Source organism: Schistocerca piceifrons, chromosome 4, assembly GCF_021461385.2.
Source record: "Schistocerca piceifrons isolate TAMUIC-IGC-003096 chromosome 4, iqSchPice1.1, whole genome shotgun sequence".
NCBI lineage: Eukaryota > Metazoa > Arthropoda > Insecta > Orthoptera > Acrididae > Schistocerca > Schistocerca piceifrons.
Genome location: NC_060141.1, coordinates 564,607,707 through 564,628,348, shown reverse-complemented (window position 1 = coordinate 564,628,348; position 20,642 = coordinate 564,607,707). Strand labels below are relative to the sequence as shown.

The 20,642-nt window shown below is 39.7% G+C and overlaps 1 pseudogene; it reads right to left on the bottom strand.

Annotated features, from left to right (window-relative positions):
- Positions 1–19,924: 19,924 nt before the first annotated feature.
- LOC124796659 lies at positions 19,925–20,042 on the bottom strand (annotated as a pseudogene).
- Between the last annotated feature and the right edge of the window lie 600 nt (positions 20,043–20,642).

Genomic DNA, 20,642 nt, shown 5'->3' with positions numbered 1-20,642 from the left:
ACATGTTATTGGTTGGACTCACAAGAATTAGTATTCAGCCTATCAGAATTACGTGACGGTGAAAAACACAGAGCACAATGTTTTCCTTGTGAGAAGTGCTCTGTAGATAGGCATCTTGATGGGCAGGCTTCTTCACGGACAAACTTAATTTTCAGATGACTTAGGCTCATCTGGCTAACGTGAACTTAAACATAGAGCAGTTGTTAGTACCGAGCCAGTGACTCGTTTTGCAATTACTTCGGTTTTTGCAGTCACTTGCAGATTATGAGCATGGAGGCATCCAGCCTCAACAGCGACGCAAACTCTAGGGAAATTCGAATCATTTATAACGAAGTTCAGTAATTTAAATCTTAATTTCGAAGAGTTGTTTTCAGGTGGAAGTTCAACATGCTTTCAACTGTAGCAATAGATGCACATATATATCCTTCTGTAGTATTTTCTACCTCAATGCACTAATCTTCAACAATTATAGTATGACTCAGGCGAATATAGATGTTTTGTTCAGATATGTGTTTAACTGAAGCACATTCCAGACCTCTTATCCAAATTTACTAAGACATTATCTACCTCATTTCAGTGATGCGTAGATGTACGAGGGCAGTTCAATAAGTAATGCAACACATTTTTTTCTCGGCCAATTTTGGTTGAAAAAACCGGAAATTTCTTGTGGAATATTTTCAAACATTCCCGCTTCGTCTCGTATAGTTTCATTGACTTCCGACAGGTGGCAGCGCTGTACGGAGTTGTTAAAATGGCGTCTGTAAGGGATGTGCGTTGCAAACAACGGGCAGTGATCGAGTTTCTTTTGGCGGAAAACCAGGGCATCTCAGATATTCATAGGCACTTGCAGAATGTCTACGGTGATCTGGCAGTGGACAAAAGCACGGTGAGTCGTTGGGCAAAGCGTGTGTCATCATCGCCGCAAGGTCAAGCAAGACTGTGAAAGGTGGCTACACTGTGCCACTGCGCCAGAGAGTGCGCCAAAGAGTACTATTAGGCCGCCTCCACAGTGCGTGTTAAGAGTTCGTGGCAGTCAGTGCTACCAGAGAGCTCGTAGAGGACAGTGTGTGTTAAGAGTTCGTACTGAGATGTACTAGTGGGCACTGCTTGTCGTGAAGTCGGAGTAAGATGTTGTAGTAAAGAGTGTTGTTCCTTGTCTTATGCAGTGATTTGATGGGAGAGATAGCAGATGTTATTGTAATGAGTGCATTTCGTCAATATATGAAGGTAAAATTTATAATGTTCCTTTATTAGTTGTGTATCTGAAATAATGTGTCACTACAGGTTCAGTCAACAAAGCATCTGGCTTGTGTTCTTGGATTAGAGTGTAATTGTGATTTTTTTGCGTAATTATAGTTTTTCTAAATTTCTTTTGTCACGTCAGTATAATTGGTATCAAAATTCTTGTCTTGTTGGAAAAGAACCGTGCCAGATGTGGGCGTTGAGTCACACTCCCACATACAGAACAGTGACTCTTGTGCTTATTGGTTTTGTTGGTTTTTTTTTTTTTTAGTTGCTGGGGACTTAATTAATTAACTGTGTTTACGGAAATTTTCTTACATTGTTTGTTGCAGTCAGATAGCGTAAATATACTAGTCAGGGCCAGCCGATTACGAGACTTACGTAATCGGACAGACAGTTACTAAAAATTAAAATTAAAAGTATTTTCAAATTTATTTATTTAAGCCCCCATGCACGTGGCGACCGCTGCTTCGGATCGTCCCTTGGATTCTTCTGATTGTGAAAATTGTAGACTGTAGTATTGTTGTAGTGATTTGTAGTTTATTAATTGTAGTCTATTTTGCATGTGTAGATTTGGTAATTGGCATTCTTCTAATGGTATTTTTCAAAATTTAATTTTTATTGCCTTGTATACGCGTTTGACAATCTTGTGCAATTATTTCAATTGTTCGATTGATCGTGTTTGAGGGAGACATTGCGTGTGAATAGTATTGTTGGAGATAAGGGGTCATTGTGTGTGATTTTCGTACAGTGACGAATCTTTCGTATATTTTGTAAATGATTACGCGATCAATGAAAAAGGCAAAAATGATGAATAGTGAGAATAACGAAATTGTTAACATGGCGAACTCGCCAACAGAGGAAAACAGTATGATGGATAATGAAGTGGAAAACAATGTAATAAGTCGGGAAAATAGTCCGGAACCATTTCAAAATTTTTCTCAATCAGAAAATTCACAGAATCCGAGATTAACGATAGAAGATTCTGAAATTGTATCGAACACAGATAGCTTTACAGCTATGACGGAGGAAACTGGTTTTGCGGGAAATGTTAGGCGCGAAAAGAATTGCGAACCGGCTACCTTGGAGCAGTTGATGGGTGCAATATTAAATCTGGGATCACAAATGGGAACAATGGTAACACAGATGGGAACAATGAAAACTGAGATGGGAACAATTAAAACTGAGATGGGAACAATTAAAACACAGATGGGAACAATGGAAACACGGATGGGAACAATGGAAACTCGGTTAGGATCTGAATTAAAAACAGAGATAGGAACAATTAAAACAGAGATGGGAACTTTGGAAACACGGTTAGATTCAAGAATAGGGACATGTTTCAAAAATATGAAAGATGAATTAAAGAAAGAAATCAGGGAAGAAGTACAACCGATTCTGAATTCTCACAATAATAGATTAATTGCAGTAGAAATCAGACAAAGGGAACAGGATAGAGAGCAGGAAGAAAGAGATCGCGTGATAGTACAGAATTTTTCAGAGTTAAATTTACAACGTGCAAAGGATAAGGAAGAAATATTTGAGAGAATCGAAGGATCCGTACCAAATGACAGATTAAATAACCTAACACAACAATATGAACAGCTAGCTACCAAATGTGACAATACTGAAACCCGAGTCGCGACACTTACGGAAGACGTAAATAAACAGAAAGAACAATTAGGTGACTTATCGGAAAGAGTTGAGGAAATTTCAGATAAACTGACAAATCTTAGTTTACATGGGGACAGAGATTCGGATGATACAGCTCCATTACCATTTGCAGAAACCGAAGAGTATCAGAACATAAATAAGCACGTTGAAAATCAGGGAAAATTTAATGAACGCGTGAAAAGGGAATTTGAGGCATTACGAAAGCAAGTCAAACAAATCGAAGGCGAAATTATAGGAAAAGATAGCAGAAGAAATTTAGAATCACAGGTAGCAGAGGGGTTTGAAGAAAATAATTTGTTTCATTTACGGGATGCAACAAGAGAGCGCCAGGCGCGCGAACTTTACAATAATCGACATTCGGACTGGGACAGACGCGGTAGGTCTTTGTCGCCACGAGGCGAAAACTTTGATTATAAACACTTTTTGACTGTCCGGAAATTTAAGATCTTCCGCAACTCTAGGAATGACATACATCCATGTGCATGGTTAGATCAATTTATGTACGCACTTCCACCAAATTGGCCACTAAGTCACAAACTGGAATTTATGTGTGGATATTTAGAAAACGAACCGGCGACGCGGATGCGCGCACTCATTAGAGATTGTAATAATCTGAATGATTTTTATCATGCATTTCTATCGGCATATTGGTCCGAAAACACGCAGGACAGAGTCAAACACAGTCTTATTATGCAGCGTAATTTCAAACAGTCTGAGTTCCGCACGCCGGCAGAGTACTTTGAAGACATGATTCGAAAGAATCAGTTCCTGTCCAACCCTTATAGCCCGACTGAATTAATTCGCATTTGTTTAACTAAGCTGCCACAATCCATAAGACAAATTGCTTTGGCCGGAAGATGTAAAGATGACACTGAGACTTTTAAGACTTTGTTGCAAGAACTGGAGTATGACAACGACGACGGGACCTCTTGTAACTTTTTCAGTAACAGTAATTACAATAGATTTTCAGAGAAAAGTGATAGTGGTCGGAACGGGCGTTATATGGGTAATTTTGAGAATGACAGACGTAACAGACACGACAATAGATACCAGCCCTATGACAATAACAGACGTTCTAACAGAAATTACACAGACAATAGCGGTAATTCGTACCGGAATGATCAATCATACGGAAACAGTAATCGGTATCATCAGGACAGAAATTATTCAAACAGTAATAGAAATTCTTACTACAGAAATAATCAGGGTAGTAGATACAACAATAATTTCAGAAATGACAGTCGAAATTACACAAGAAGTAGTTATGCAGACAGACAGGAAAACAGAAATTTTAATAACAGACACAGCCAAGAATTTGCATCTAACAGACAGGAAGGACCTAATTGGCATCCTTCACGTGACAGAACTTCTGAGAGACAAGTGCAAATAGTAGAAATTGGTCCGCGAAATGACGCGAATACTCAAAGACGTGACGCAAACAATCGACAATGACTTGCAGCTTCGGCTTCTGGCAGCAATATAGACGGTTCAGAAAGTAATGACACTACGACTTTACACTACGTACGCCTGGAAGACATGAGAGACATTTTGTTAGATGAAAAGGAAAATAATGTAGACGCATTTTTACATCCTGTTATTGAAGTATGTGTGGGTAGGAATAAGTTCACTGCAGTTTTAGATTCTGGGAGCCCATTGAATGTCATTAGTGAATCAGTTTTTCGTATATGTGAAAGAACTATTGCCTGTCCTGTGTTACCTATTTCTAAAACTACAATTCGAGGTGCGATTTCTGGAAAAAGTGTGGAGGTCAGACAACAGACCAATTTAAATTTCGTTTGTCAAGGATACGAATTTTCTGCTAATTTTATTATTGTTCCATTACTCAGTACACAAATTATATTAGGTATGGAGTTTCTTAACGCACATAAGGCAATTTTGAACTTTAAAGAAGGAAGTGTAAATTTGACTGTTGCTGGAATGCCGAAATGTCTAAAATTCTTCGAGTGTTTAACAAGATCTGAGTCAGATACAAAATGTTTAAGGTTTCTTACTTCTGATGTTTTCGTTGAGCATTATGACGACAATGTATTTATTCATGATAATGACAATAGCTACAGAGACGCGATGGATGAGATAATTAATAGCGAAGAGTTAATTAATGAAAAGGTTAAGAAAGCTGAAGTGCCAGATGACGTTGCAAGAGAAGAGCTGCACCACATTTTAACTTCACATGCTACAGTGTTTAGTCATCACACAGGAACTATACATGGCTTACAATATTTATTTAAAGTAAAAGAACACACACCATTTCGCGGGAAAACGTACGCTATTCCTTTGGCTTACAGAGACAAGGTTAAGAATGAACTTCAGTACATGTTAGATCAGGGCATTATTGAGCCTGCAGTCAGTCCTTATACTAGCCCATTACACGTTGTTCTTAAAAAGGATGGGTCAATTCGTTTGGTTCTGGATTCCAGACAGATAAATAATATCATCATTCCTGAAACTGACCGCCCACAAAATTTAGATGAACTTCTTCAACATTTCCATGGAATTAAAGTCTTATCCACAATTGATATGCGCGCAAGTTTTTGGCAAATAGAACTCCACCCTGATTGTAGAAAATATACTGCCTTTTTAGCCTTTGGTAACTGTTACCAATTTCGGAAATTACCGTTTGGACTTACTGTATCTTCAGCAGCATTCATTCGTAGTTTAAATGAAATTTTACCTGTTTATCTTCGTGACAACATTACTTCTTATGTTGACGACATTCTTATTGCTAAACGTTCTTGGAGTGAACACAACAAAATTTTGGATTCATTATTACGTATCTTTGCAAAAGTTGGCATTACAGTAAACTTGGAAAAATCTGAATTTGGTCGTTCTCAGGTGAAATTTCTCGGTCACATTATTTCTACAGAAGGTATTCTTCCTGATCCAGAGAAATTAGACGCTATTCGTAATTATGCTGTTCCTACCACAAAACGTGATGTTCGTAGTTTCCTTGGTGTCTGTAATTTTCTTAGACGCTTTGTTAAATTGGACGATTTGGCCACACCTCGTTTATGTGAACTATCTGGAAAGAAATCTAATTGGTGTTGGGATGAGGAAGCTCAGTCAGAATTTGAACAGCTTCGTGATGCTTTAGTTGCTGCTCCACTTCTTTCACATCCGGATTTATCTAAAGAATTTTGTTTGGCAACGGACTCATCATACAAGGGCCTAGGTGCACATTTATTTCAAGAGATAGAAGAAAACGGCGTTGTAGTCCAGAAAACTATTGCATTTGGAAGTCGCGTTCTCTCTAAATCTGAAAAGAATTATTCGATTACGGAACTTGAAGCTTTGGCTGTTGTTTGGGCTTTTACAAAATTTCGGACATTTTTGTTTGGCAGACATACTAAGGTTTACACCGATCATCGAGCTCTGGAATTTCTTATGTCAACAAAATTAACTCATGGCAGATTGTCACGATGGGCGTTGTACCTACAGGAATTTGAGTTTAGTATTGTTTACATACAGGGTTCTTCAAATATTGTTGCCGATGCCTTATCACGTGCACCTATGGGTTTGAAACAAAGTGCTGAAGAGGACTGCAAAGAAAACAATTATTGTTTGATGTATATTCAAGGTGTTGCGTTTGAGAACTTTATTTCGTCTTCGCTCCAGGACATCGCTAAGGAGCAAAATAAGGATCCAATCTGGAAGGACATTAAGGAGAAGTGGAGGAGAAAGGAAAGCGTAGCGATTAGACAGCATTATCTAGTTCGCAATGACATTCTTTTTAAACGAAAATCGGTCGACAACTCCGTTTGGTTAGTTTGTATTCCTGATGAGTGGGTCAATAAATTGATTTGGTATACGCATCTCAGTTATGCACACTTTGGTCCCCGAAAATGCTTTCATAAATTACGAGAAAATTGTTACTTCAGTAATATGGAAAAACGTATTCGATCTGTTCTTGCCAAATGTAAATTATGTCAAATGGCTAAGCCTCCAACGATTTCTCACAGAGCACCGTTGTTTCCCATCATTCCAGCGAAATTAAAGGAGATGGCTGCAGTCGATTTGTTCGGTCCAGTGGTTCGTTCTACTAATGGTTTTGCGTACATTTTCGTAGTAGTGGAATTGACATCAAAATATGTATGTTTTACGCCTTTACGCAAAGCAACAGCTCGTTTAGTATCTAATGCTTTCATCAAACATTTTCTTAAAGAAGTCGGTCACGTTGATAAGGTTATATCAGATAATGGATCACAGTTTCGTTCTAAAATTTGGCTTCATACTCTACACTGTCGTAAAATTAAACCAATCTTCATTTCACTTTTTCACCCTCAATCTAATGCTACAGAGAGATGGATGAAGGAAATCAATAAATTGTGCCGTCTTTATTGTCATCAGAATCACAGAACTTGGGATCAGTATCTTCATATTTTTCAAAATATTCTGAATGAACTTCCTAATGATTCAACTTCTTTACCGCCTATACTGACATTAAAAAATAAAGTACCAACAAATCGCATTTCTGAAATCGTTCCTTTTCCGCCTTCACGGAAACTACGGCATTCTGAAGTTGTGAACATGGCTCTACGAAATATTGCATCTGCGGCTGCTAGAAGAAAGAAATCGGCGAAGCGTCCTGGTCGTTTAAAAAATTTGTCGGTTGGTCAAAAGGTATTAATTAAATCTCATCGTTTGTCTCATAAAGGAAAAGGCTCGTGTCGCAAATTTTTTCTGCTTTATAACGGTCCATACAGAATTCGCAAAATTATACATGATAACACTGTCGAAGTAGAAACTCTTAAATCTCGACGCTCTAAAGGAATACATCATATATCAAACGTCAAAATTTTTGTGGAATGACATACTAGTGAGAAACTAACAGCTACATGTAAACATGCAGAGAGTACAAGGATACCGCGCTGTGTTTTGGCGGCGGCACATACTCAAAGCAACAGTCAAGTCTGCGCGCCGCACAAGGCAGTCGTTGACCGCAAACAATTGCTTCCTACGTCACGCGCCTACAGCTGATCGAGCGCTCAGTGCGAATGCACTGACAGCCGTAAACAAACACACAGTCTAATTTCTCCGACTAAATTCAGTATAAAGCTATAGTGACTTGATGAATTCTGTTATTAACATTCAGTATTTTTCAGGATACGGTTGTATAAAGTATTTAAGAACTTCAGGTAAATTCTGTGCGTGTCCGACGTTAAGACGACTTGCTATCGAGAAAATTTCAGGAAGAATGTAATTTCGAAGAAGAAAGTAATAAACTAAAAAAAAAAGGTAACTATTAATTGAGTTTATTTTCAGGTAACATACTTCCACTTAGGTACGTACTCTAGAAGTAATTGCTGATCGCGATTACGTGATTCATACTTTGTGCTAATTTCATGTTCTATGAATTTACTTGTGAAGCGACATGCTTGCATACATTTACTGATTTTGACAATTATTGATTAATGAACTGGGTTGTGACTTGTATATATTATGCATCGCTTGGCTGCTATGCTTTTTCACTGATGTCATATTTTTCTATTATGTGCCTGCTGTGCTTATTTATTTAAATTATAATTGTTATCTGATTAATTGTGCTGACTGTGATTATGTATGTATGTTATACTTTGTGATTTATCTGCTTGTGCCTTCATGTTTACTTATTAAGATGACATATGAATATTTATTTGCTTATGCTGATATGATGCTAATGACTTGTTTATTACGTAAGATATATGTTTGCTGCTTTTCGTATGGATTACATATTTACACATTTCTGTTTTGTTGTCATAACTGCTCTTTAATTTGGTGTATAGAAATGCTGATATACTGTGTATGAACATAGAGTTTAGGTCACATTACTGTATTAATTATAGATTGTTCGCTTGGCAGAGTCTCGTTGTAGAAATTGTGCTGCATCCACTTGTTGACATTCTGTTCTTTACTGGTCTATTTACTCGCTATTGCTTGTTTTGCTTACGCTCAGTGCCTTATATTTTTAAGATAAGAAAATTCACTGCTATAATTCGACGGACGACATTAGTACAAGAAAGTCATTGAAGTCACATGAGCTGAGGTTTTATGGAAGCTGTATAAATTTATGCAAATAGGAAGGAGGCTAACGACATGACAGACCGAAACTAGGTTTAGACCATTAACAATTATTAGACTGCATTTTTCGTGAGCAATTGAAATAGGAAGTGACACTTGACACAAAAAATACTCCACATGTTTGCTTCTGCAATGATTCTTGAAGTGGTGTACACACTGTGAAATATTATGATCATTCACACTCCGTAATCGTACTTAATTACTGAGAGTTATTCGAACTAAGTCTGTTAGAGGTCAGGTATGCATTTCTTTTATTTAATGATGGACAAGGAACCAAAATGTATCTTATAATTTATAATGAGTAGAAAATTTGGGTCAGATGGATTACACAGAGGTTGTGTGTGGACACTGTGTCTTCGGATTGTATGGGATGCTGAATTGAAGTTGCATTAGGATTTTATCTGTACTTGTTCAAGGAGACTGACTAGAGGAAAGAGTTGTGTTGGAAGTGAGATGATATTGGCAATGAGGTTTATATTTATCGACGTATTATTATAGGTATTGAGAGTATATGAAGTTGTTTGTGGACAAGAGATAAGGTAAATGATATTGATGATAAGAGTTATATGTATCGACGTATTGAAGAAGTATTAGTGACGTATTGAGATTATGTGATGCTGTTGATTATTGGAGTTTTGGTGTATAAGAGGTAAAGTAAGTGAGGAGCATATTTTTTTTGTTGGTCTTATGGAACAAGGAGGATGAAGATACCAGACTAGAACACTAAAGTAGAAGGAATATAGTCTATACACACACTTTGTTAAATCAATAAGCAGTATATACTTTTTTTTTGGAGAGAGGAAGTAATTGCATATCGTGGCTCACTGACAGTTGTTCAACAACAGTACATTTGATCTGGCTTGGCAAACATTCGTCTTGACATGATGACTATGACGTTGACTAACTATTATTGACTATTATACATTGCTGCCAGTACTACTTGATACACATGATGAACATCAGATTTTGACAGAATTACATTTACACAATTAACACTATTCAATTACACAGTAGTACTTAAGGTGGATGAGAGATGAGTGAGTGTGTTCTGTGTGTTTTCCTTTACTAATCCTAACCACCTATCTCCTAAATATTATTTTATTTGTTTGTAGTGGCTTGCACTGACACCCATAAATATTATAGGTTTACTGGTATTTGTGTATTGTAATAGTTAATAGGACAATTATCTGATATCATTTGTGTGTTTGTTATGATTTGTATGTTACTGTAAAAGCATTTGTATGTGTATTCAAACTATTGTTCATGCCTGAACTGTCTGATTAGTGAAGATAAATATTCTGAACTGTTACTGGTACCTTTTCTACATGAGTGGTGCCACTAGGACATGTTTAATTGGTGCTCATAAACTCTGACGAACAGTGTGAACAGTGCTAGTGAGTTTGATGGAACTGCTTCTGCTGAGAGATGTGACTTTTTGCTGTCTGCACCTGCTCAACATTGCTGGGTGCCTCTGATGGACTGCTTCTACTGAAAAGATGTCCCATATTGCTGGGTGCACCTACTCAACATTGCTGGGTGCCACTGGTGGACTACTTCTACAGAAATGATGTCACTTGTTGGTGTCTGCACCTGCACTCAACATTGCTGGGTGCAACTAATGAACTGTTTCTACTGAAATGAAGTCACTTTTTGCTGTCTGCACCTACTCAATATTGCTGGGTGCCACTGATGGACTACTCTTACTGAAATGGTGTCACTTGTTGGTGTTTGCACCTGCTCAACATTACTGGGTGCAACTGATGGACTGCTTCTACTGAAATGAAGTCACTTGTTGCTGTCTGCACCTACTCAACATTGCTGGGTGCCTCTGATGGACTACTCCTACTGAAATGGTGTCACTTGTTGGTGTCTGCACCTGCACTCAACATTGCTGGGTGCAACTGATGAACTGTTTCTACTGAAATAATGTCACTTGTTGCTGTCTGCACCTGCTCAACATTGCTGGGTGCAACTGATGGACTACTCCTACTGAAATGGTGTCACTTGTTGGTGTCTGCACCTGCACTCAACATTGCTGGGTGCAACTGATGAACTGTTTCTACTGAAATGAAGTCACTTGTTGCTGTTTTCACCTACTAAACTTTGCTGGGTGCAACTGATGGACTGCTTCTACTGAAATGATGTGACTTGTTGCTGTCTGCACCTGCTCAACATTGCTGGGTGCAACTGATGGACTACTCCTACTGAAATGGTGTCACTTGTTGGTGTCTGCACCTGCACTCAACATTGCTGGGTGCAACTGATGAACTGTTTTTACTGAAATAAAGTCACTGGTTGCTGTCTGCACCAACTCAACATTGCTGGGTGCAACTGATGAACTGCTTCTACTGAAAAGATGTCCCCTGTTGCTGTGTGCACCTGATCAACATTGCTGATGCCACTAATGGACTGCTTCTACTGAAATGGTGTCACTTGTTGGTGTCTGCACCTGCACTCAACATTGCTGGGTGCAACTGATGAACTGTTTTTACTGAAATAAAGTCACGGGTTGCTGTCTGCACCTACTCAACATTGCTGGGTGCAACTGATGAACTGCTTTTACTGAAATAACGTGACTTGTTGTTGGGTGTACCTGCTAAACTTTACTGGGTGCAACTGATGGACTGCTTTTACTGAAAAGATGTTACCTGTTGGTGTCCTTTTTTTGTATAAACTAATCATTGAAAGCATTTTATGTGAACATTTGTATAAACTGATTTTTTGTATATTGTGTAAACTATTATGTAAAGCTAAATGCATGAAAAGAAGTTGTATTGCTTACTGTATTTCATATGTTAGGTTAGTGAAAGGTCAGTGCAAAGCCAAAATTTTTAACTAGTTATGTGATGTTTAGGTATTAATATTATCTTTTATTTTTGTTTGTATTTTTCTGGACGAATTTGGTGGTATTTTCACCACCAATGCTGGCAAAAATACCATCAAATTCTGGCCTGTGGAGGAAGGGCATATGAAAGGTGGCTACACTGTGCCACTGCGCCAGAGAGTGCGCCAAAGAGTACTATTAAGCCGCCTCCACAGTGCGTGTTAAGAGTTCGTGGCAGTCAGTGCTACCAGAGAGCTCGTAGAGGACAGTGTGTGTTAAGAGTTCGTACTGAGATGTACTAGTGGGCACTGCTTGTCGTGAAGTCGGAGTAAGATGTTGTAGTAAAGAGTGTTGTTCCTTGTCTTATGCAGTGATTTGATGGGAGAGATAGCAGATGTTATTGTAATGAGTGCATTTCGTCAATATATGAAAGTAAAATTTATAATGTTCCTTTATTAGTTGTGTATCTGAAATAATGTGTCACTACAGGTTCAGTCAACAAAGCATCTGGCTTGTGTTCTTGGATTAGAGTGTAATTTTGATTTTTTTGCGTAATTATAGTTTTTCTAAATTTCTTTTGTCACGTCAGTATAATTGGTATCAAAATTCTTGTCTTGTTGGAAAAGAACCGTGCCAGATGTGGGCGTTGAGTCACACTCCCACATACAGAACAGTGACTCTTGTGCTTATTGGTTTTGTTGGTTTTTTTTTTTTTTAGTTGCTGGGGACTTAATTAATTAACTGTGTTTACGGAAATTTTCTTACATTGTTTGTTGCAGTCAGATAGCGTAAATATACTAGTCAGGGCCAGCCGATTACGAGACTTACGTAATCGGACAGACAGTTACTAAAAATTAAAAGTATTTTCAAATTTATTTATTTAAGCCCCCATGCAACTGTCTGATCTCCCGTGTGCGGGCCGGCCGTGCACAGCTGTGACTCCTGCAATGGCGGAGCGTGCGAACACACTCGTTCGAGATGATCGACGGATCACCATCAAACAACTCAGTGCTCAACTTGACATCTCTGTTGGTAGTGCTGTCACAATTGTTCACCAGTTGGGATATTCAAAGGTTTGTTCCCGCTGGGTCCCTCGTTGTCTAACAGAACACCATAAAGAGCAAAGGAGAACCATCTGTGCGGAATTGCTTGCTCGTCATGTGGCTGAGGTTGACAATTTCTTGTCAAAGATTGTTACAGGCGATGAAACATGGGTTCATCACTTCGAACCTGAAACAAAACGGCAATCAATGGAGTGGCGCCACACCCACTCCCCTACCAAGAAAAAGTTTAAAGCCATACTCTCAGCTGGTAAAGTCATGGTTACAGTCTTCTGGGACGCTGAAGGGGTTATTCTGTTCGATGTCCTTCCCCATGGTCAAATGATCAACTCTGAAGTGTATTGTGCTACTCTTCAGAAATTGAAGAAACGACTTCAGCGTGTTCGTAGGCACAAAAATCTGAACGAACTTCTCCTTCTTCATGACAACGCAAGACCTCACACAAGTCTTCGCACCCGAGAGGAGCTCACAAAACTTCAGTGGACTGTTCTACCTCATGCACCCTACAGCCCCGATCTCGCACCGTCGGATTTCCATATGTTTGGCCCAATGAAGGACGCAATCCGTGGGAGGCACTACGCGGATGATGAAGAAGTTATTGATGCAGTACGACGTTGGCTCCGACATCGACCAGTGGAATGGTACCGTGCAGGCATTCAGGCTCTCATTTCAAGGTGGCGTAAGGCCGTAGCATTGAATGGAGATTACGTTGAAAAATAGTGTTGTGTAGCTAAAAGATTGGGGAATAACCTGGTGTATTTCAATGCTGAATAAAAGAACCCCTGTTTCAGAAAAAAAATGTGTTGCATTACTTATTGAACTGCCCTCGTAATAAACTGAGTTTCATTGAGATCACTGTTTAATTTCGTAGTCAGATGAATTCCTTGGCCATTGATTTCGCGAGTGGTGATTCACTTACGTTAGATAAGTAATTAAAGATCCCAGTAAAAGTGCTCCACCCACAGTATAGGCAAGGGCTAAAAACACACCATAAACTTACAAACTGGCGATTCCACTTAGGATGCGTTTACTTGCGAACTCCTGACGCCTCAGTTGGATCCACGCGAAATTTTTTTCAAAATTAAAGCTTATTTTTGAAGAGGGTTTTGCGCATTTCATCTCAATAATCACTAGCTTAATTAAAATAAATTACTTTCAAGTTGCTTAGTGTAACCATAATGTATTTAGGAGGTGATGATCACCGTTGGAATTTTGAAGGGGATTTTATTTGTTTTCTATTTTATGTGAACTTTGTGTGCTTTGCATTAGGAGGGCATTGAGCTATAGCGTGTATGTGGGATTTGAACATTTTACTGCAGGTTAGTAGGTTTCATTCATGTGTTAGGAACATTGAAGTTTAGAGATTCACTTAGGTCATGAGGAAATCCACAAGGGCACGATCTAGGAGTTTATCGAGAATGTGCGAGGGAGAGAGAGAGAACTTTTCGTTAAGTCAGGCATAGTAGACGGTGGTTAAGACATGGAGTTACAGCAAGAAAACGTTCAACATGTAGATTTCAGTCACCCAGGGCGTGAAGAACCATAAAGTGAACCGAATGTAGAGAAAGAGCAAAGCCAGGCACAGGATAACGAGGAATTTTCAGTAGTTGAAGTTAGGAAGGAGGCGACAGAGAAATTTCACGAGTATCGGATACTTGCTGATTAATAGGCCACAAAAACGAAGCACAGAGTTGCCTCACTTATGAGCCCACAGCTCAACGACTAGCTGCATCCGATTTGCCGAGTTTTCTACTAATGCCTTAGTAAATTTGGACAGGAGATTGGAATGTGATTCAAGTGAACGCATATCTGGACAAAACATTTACATTCGCCTGAGTCATACCATAACTGCCGAAGGTTAGTGCAAAGACGTAGAAATTTGTGTGTGTGTGTGTGTGTGTGTGTGTGTGTGTGTGTGTGTGTGTTTCCTCGGCGTGTTGATGCTGTCCGGCACAGCGTGTAGTTCGGCCCAGTTGCAATCCGGTTTTGCAGGACAGAGAGGATCAGGTTATAGTTGTGGAAAGGGGCCAAAATCAGTTACTGTCAGTTGCACAAAACATACAAACTTTATTTTCGTAAAACACTTAATCACACATGCCCTTAAAAGCATTCAAAAACAATACGGCTGAAGGCCCGAACACAAGTTATTAAAATTGCCTTAAGGAATACACACGGCTGAAGGCCTTAGTTACAAAATTTTACATTAATACTCGGCTGAAGGCCACACACAGGAGATAGAAGAACTGAGGGCTTAAGGCCTGGATAATGATAAGGATTTCCAACGGGCAAAATCCCCTTTTTTCTATTTTTTAATTTAAGTAAGAATCATCATAGTTTTAATTTAAGGCCTTATCTTAAAAACATTTCACGTAAAAGCTCGGCTGATGGCCACATACAGAACATTGAAAAACTCAAGGCTTAAGGCCTGGATAACAAAGATTTCAAATGCAGCCAAATCTCTTTTTTAAAATAGTTTTAAACGAATCAATCTTGAAAGCTTAGTTTAAGTCGGCTGAAGGCCTTATTTTAAAATTAAAACAAACTAAACTAATAGACGGCTGAATGCCTCGCACAGTACATCAGACTAAAATGAAAATCACAGTCTAAAACCACAGATCAGTGGTGCTCACAAGTGTTCCAAGGGTCGGCCTGAGGAGGTAGCTCTAACGTAAGGTGGGGTGAGACAGGCAGCAAGGGTAAGGATAAATAATCGGATGGCAACCCGACCCAGGGACGGGTGAAGGACCAACCAGCAACCTAATTAATTCCCTTCCGCCCGACCAATGGCATGACAACAGAAAGTATGAGCTGAGGACGAAAATACCAGTAGCACTACGTCTTCAAAATCGGCGTCAAAAACAGCCAAGCCACAATAACCACTTAAGAATATGAGCAACACCAAAATGCCCTCGCCGCGGAGACTTCTTCGCTGCACTGTACCAACAGACCGACTGCCTACTCCAGTACGCAGACAGCATTAACATAACTGCTCAGTCGAAATTATACAAGCTAGACACAGTTCCATGGAAACACTTCCACAAGAACTCGAACAATCGTAAAAGCAATCACTGTGGAACAACAAGGACGAATCCCAAGTCGACACACACGGAGAACCCAGAAGCGGTCGGCGACCAAATACACGTCGTCCGATGAGACCACCGACCGCAGGAGCAACCGTCGGTCGTTCCCGCTGCAGTCTCCTTCCGTCGGACAGTGCACGTGTGTCGCCAGCGGTCGGCGAGTACTGGCTGTCCGCACCTCACTGGCGCTCCGTCCCGATCGAATTCCGACTGAGGACGACCTGGAAATAATAGCGGCCCCTCCAGAGATAGTACGACAGTGCACTTATCGATAAGCGCTGCTGCTGCCACTCACTGGCAATCAAACCAGCAACTTAGTGACGCCAGTAAATCGAATAAGAAAAGAGGCGACAGTACCGTAAAGACAAGGTAACAAGCAATAAACGGCATGAACACGAGCCGCGCGCGGCTCATCTTTTGCCAGAGGAAAATGAGGAAATATTAAAGAAAAGAAAAAGAGAATGACAAACAGTTCAAGACAGTAGAGGAACGTTTGGGTTAAGGGAGAAAATAAATGAGGAACCTTTACGAAAAGTGAGGAAAAAAGGATGCGCAATGCCAAAAAGTGGAAGAAGACTCAAGGATAATGATAATCTGAATAAAAAGATAGAAGAACATTCATATTTTCAGTAAATAAGAAACTCGACCATCACATAAAGAAATGAGAGGAACAGAGTAAATTATTAGACAAATAGACTGATGATCGTGTTACAGAAGTACAAAAACGGCTCACAAAGAAGGTAGACGATCAGGCAAAAGATTTTCATCCGAAGATAGAGATGTTGACGCAGAATACATAAGGGACTACACATGGTTTAAGGAAAGATTTTGACACCAATGCTCAGAACATTGAAGCAATCAAAAAATAGGAGGGAGAGGTCAGTGAAGAAGTAAAAGTTGTTAAGAAGGATTTTGACTCACAGAAGAATACGTTAGGCAAAGTCGTTAGAGCCAGTCGAAGAGTTGACTACTGCCGTCCAGCAGATGTCAAGACGCAACGAAACCAAATCGGATAGGACAGTACCAGTAATCCTACGCGAGCATGAAGAAGTTATGGATTTAATACATTCAAAGAGATGCAGACGCACATCAGCTGAAGGAAGGGGGAAGCATTGGATGTGTCAATGAAAGAGAAGGGGAGCAGTAGAAGCTCAAATGGTAACTGAAGACAAAACGTGACGAGCCAAACTGTAGAAGAGAAAATTCGGGAGGAAGATGAATTAAGAGAACTTACGGACAAGTTATGTCGCATAAGGGTATACCCAAAGATTTGGACTGAGCATTTTCGGGAGGCTTTACCTAGAGCGTGGCCGCATGTTTTGAAGATAATCTTTGTCAGCGCACACTTCAGAGAAGAAACAGCACCGAGAATGAGAGTGATTACAGGAGATTTTAAGACATACAAAGAGTTCAAACACACTTTCCTTCATAAATATTGGTCAAAAGCAAAGAAAGATCGATTAAGATTGGAAATATTAATGACTGAGCATTATGCAGAATTGAGGTGGCAAGACCCAGTATAGTATTTCATGGAGATGATCGACAATCATTTCCTATACAAGCCTTATGAGCCAGCAGAACTAATCCGAATTCGACGAAACGGCGTGTCAAATACAGAAAGAAATTAATAGCTGGTAGGAACATGCTAGGTGTACGAGGATTCCAAGTTTTCCTGTAAGAGTTAGGGTACAGTCATAGTACAAAATCAAGGAACTTGTACACTTAATAAAGACGTATTTTCCACCTGAAAACCAGCAACAGAATAATCAAAACTGGAGAGCGAGACACCTGACGCAGAGAAATGGAAATTGATGAGGTGATGGAGAACCACAGTATGGACCAGATTATAGGAGAAACAGTTGGAGACAGAAAGATCAACCATAAGTGAGAGACGAGATAGTGGTAGCACACAGGCCTAACGCAAGATACAATCAGAGGAATGAAGATTGAGAGAACACCTAAAGAAGTTGAGTAGCAATGGAGGGTCCGACTTCATACTTGGTAATGGTAAACCAACTGGGGGTCCTATTTGTAAATTACAACAAATTGACAGAGACGTTAGTGGCAGGGATCAAGAAATTAGATCGTAGAACAGAATACATTGTATATCAAATAATAAGTGTGAACGTGGGGGCAATGTAATACAGAGCATACTTGATTCTGGCAGCCAAGTGTCGGTGATGGACAAGGAAGGCTATGAGTAATGTGGTGGAGAGAAGAAGTGACCGTTGTTTAAAATGCAGGGTTTGAGAATACAAGGTACAGTGAATAGGAAATGTGCAGAGGTCAAGAAGCAAGTGAGAGCAGGTTTTGAATGCCAGTTACAACCATTAGTGCGAATTTCTTAATTGTGAAGAATTTTACAGTTGATCTGAAATATGAGCATTCTTGCTACATTTGTAGAAGAGGTTTGTAGGGGTAAATTTGGAGAACGAAAAGATCAAAATCAAATTCATAGGTAATGTGGAAACATCATTAGAAGATTCGGTAGTTTTGTTGTCACTGAAGAATAAGAGGGCATGACATTAGGGAACAAAGAGGAGCAAGTGGGAGAAGCAGTGGGCGAAGTAAGTGACGAACCTACAAGATACTGTGAGGAGGTTGGAACAGCTGATTTTATGGTAGATGTGATTCCAGCTTTTATCACTGAAACTAGTGAAACAGATAACGTAGAGGATGAGAGGAATAATGAGGAGATATGTGGACCAGCGAATCGGAAGAAGAAGAGACATATTACGCAGGATGTTTTCAACTTGAGGAGATTTGTAGATGCACTGTTAAACACACCAGACGAAGAAGAGGACATGAGCGAGTATGAAGATGTTTCAGACACTGGAAAATGTTCAAATGTGCTTCAGATAATAACAGAAAAGGGGAAGAGCAGTGAAGAGGAAGCGGATAGCGATTGAAAAGACGATCTGTGGAGTAACCTATTCGACAGCAATAATTAGACAGCCAGTATGTGCTGGGAATTTTAGGTAAGGTGAAGACACTCCTTGAGGCTGCTCTAACCAAATATTGTGTTTTGCCAATAAAGAAGCGGGCCGTGAGAAAGATTATTAGAGAAGATCAGTGTATAAGAGAGAGTTGCAGGTGATTAGCACTGGAGAGGATATTCGCAAAAGTTGAGAAGAGGAAGGAAAATCAGAAAGGACCAATAAGAGAGATTACGATCATGGTAACGATCTAAGAATAGCAGGTGTCTAAGCAGCAAGTTCTTTCGCGAATTAATGGGCCTCACTGAGTGCAGGAAATTGTTCATCCAACATTGTAGAACCAGAAACTTGCAGACTACATATTTGCAAAGGCAGAAGCGAGATAAGCATTATAAATTCATATTTACAATTTTTATGCACAATGTTTTGTCATTAAAACTGTGTACCACTCAACATGTTTCTTTATTTATAACGACGTTTGGGCTTCTACCATCATCGGATCAAAACTTAGCACTCGTAAAACAACGTTTAGTGTCAGCATGTCTCATTCATTCATACTGGCATTGGACGTCTTTTTACAAGTTCTAAGTTTTGGTTTGGTGAGTGCGATAGTCAAGCGAAGTTATAAATAAAGAAATGTATTAAGCGATCCATAATGACTGCAGACTGATTCAGGAGATTTATTTCCTTTACTAATAAATTTTATGTAGCAATTAAGGTTTTGTCGTGAAGTAGTTCTCACAAAATTATAAGCTGTAACGTTATGTTTAATGGTAGCAACAATACTCGAGCAAATGTAAGTTATAAAGTACAAACTGTGGTCCTTGAGACTGGAGCTGGGTTCCGGAATGCGTCGGACATAACAGAAAGAACGATAGTGACTGACAGCACTCCGTTTTCAGGCCACAAGTGGCCCACCGGGACCATCCGACCGCCGTGTCATCCTCAGCTGAGGATGCGGATAGGAGTGGCATGTGGTCAGCACACTGCTCTCCTCAATTGGCATCACGAGGCTGAGTGCACCCCGAAAAATGGCAACAGCGCATGGCTGCCCGGATGGTCACCCATCCAAGTGCCAGCCACGCCCGACAACGCTTAACTTTGGTGATCTGACGGGAACCGGTGTATCCACTGCGGCAAGGCCGTCGCCTATAGTGACTGGAGATGTTGTTATGTTTTTAATTACTGGATTCATAACAGGTATTTGAATTAGACAAGAAAAAGCATTTTAAATTAACTTCCCATTGAGACTGAAGCCAGTAGGGACAGTCCATAAGTTCATCCGAACAAGGGACCTATACGACATCCGCTGGAAGTGATTTAGTTGCGCTCCAGAAAACCTAAATCGGGACGGATGGAATGGGATATGAACCACGCTTCCTGCGAAATAGAAAGATAGTTTCTGAAGCTCTGAACCACCCTTAACGACGTATGATAGCAGAACATTGATTTTCAGGAAATACGAGAAGCAAAATAAAAAGTGGACCAAGCAAAAGCACCAGGGGGACATAAACCAGCAAGACTACCATTCTCATGCTTTGTTCGTTACGAAGATATGAACAACAGTACCTCTTTTTTAAATAGACCTCATATTTTTTATTCGTGTCTGCATCACTTGAGCTTGAGACCTAACTTTTCTTCTTCGAACCTGTACAATAAATACCAGTGGTTTTGCTCTTTGTAGGTTTTTTGTCATAATGGAATTTGTGAGGATGAAGTGTTTTATTCGGCAAGGTAAACCCTATTGTTC